Raw genomic sequence first — 1,518 nt, 5'->3', positions numbered from 1 at the left:
CCCACCCGATTGGCTGCGCATGGCACCGAACTCTGATTGGCTACTAATGCCGATTCCCTCCTGTCCCCGCCCTCCTTGGTTGATTCAACCTGTGGGATTTTAGAAGCAGCTGTGCCCCAGGACCAGCCCTGGGAGAATGACAGGCGTGCGGCGTTACGAGGGGATGAGGTGAGATGCGAGGAGAGGAGGGCGGGTCCCGCTAGCCCAGCCTCTCGTCTGCAGGGTTTTGGTAACAGCACCGAGCACTGACATGGCTAGAGGTGCCCAGGCCTTGACAAGAGCTGTCAGCGTCGGCACAGGGGTAGGACCTTCACCCTCTGAGCCCTGTGGGCCAGGGAATAGTCAACTTGTGTTGTCATTTTACAGCAGTCCACTAGGGGGCATGGAACTCATGAAATTACTTTTATGACCCTTTGTCGCCAAAGCTCCAACAGGACAAATCTCAGGGAAAGTGGGTTTACTCTAAATTAACTGTCCTTTAACTGACAAACAGTAGCTAAAGTAAAAAAACGAATCGTACGTGCTCGCTTCGGCAGCACATATACTAAAAACGAATCTTACAACCCTATAGTTTAGTGTACACATTTCCTAGAATGACATTTATAATCACGACTCAGGATTTATGTAAGTCAGAGGCCAAACCCTTTTTTTCTAAAAGTCCAGAATGGAAATAGTTCAAGTTTTTGCAGGCCATTAATTCTGCCTCAAAATATTCAACTCTGCAGTTGTAGCACACAAAAGCTGAAGGTGGTGGCTGTATTCAAGAAAATCTTATAAATTTGAATTTCATTTAATTTTCATGTGTTACAAAATAACATCTTTTTTTCAACCATCTAAAAGTGTAAAAACCAATCTAGGACACGGGCAGCAGGAGAGTTTTGGCCCACAAACTACAGTATCACTTCTCTCATTTAGGCTACCATAAAACTTCCTACTTTTGGAAAGAAGTATCCTTGAAGACAGGTGAACATGAAGACATATGTTTGGGGAACCTCAGGATATCCCCAAAGCAGTCACCACAAGCAAGACATTTTATGAAGGCCTGCTCTTCTATCACTGTATCACTAAAATACATGGTTCAATTTTATAACTAGTACACATCTGTCAGCACTAATGATATTCAGTTGTTAAATGAATTTTTGCATGGATTCTTTGAATAAAATGAGTGCTGCTTGGTATATCCCCAGCACAGCACATGGTATGTTCCCAAAACTCCTGGTGACACAAACCTGTTTGAGTTTGTTTTCAAGACTAGAAGTAAGCTGTCTTTCTGTAGAAGGCACTGTCTTGGTTTTGTGACACAGAAAATGGCTTGATCACAGCAAAGTCTCTTACCTATCCCAACTTCCTACCAGTTAAGACTTTTTCTCTCTAGAGTCCAGTAATTCTCCCTTGATGATGCTCAAGCCTCCAGCACAAACTGGTCAAGTTTCTGTGCTAATGGCAGACCATAGTACAGAGAAGTCCCAATGACAGCCAGTAGCAGCCAGGACCCACCACAGGCAAGGCTGACTCGGC

Source organism: Heterocephalus glaber, unplaced genomic scaffold (assembly GCF_053883595.1).
Source record: "Heterocephalus glaber isolate CG9 unplaced genomic scaffold, H.glaber_assembly_v1.0 deba00001497, whole genome shotgun sequence".
In the NCBI taxonomy this organism is placed as follows: Eukaryota; Metazoa; Chordata; class Mammalia; order Rodentia; family Bathyergidae; genus Heterocephalus; species Heterocephalus glaber.
Note: the sequence above shows the minus strand (reverse complement) of the source record.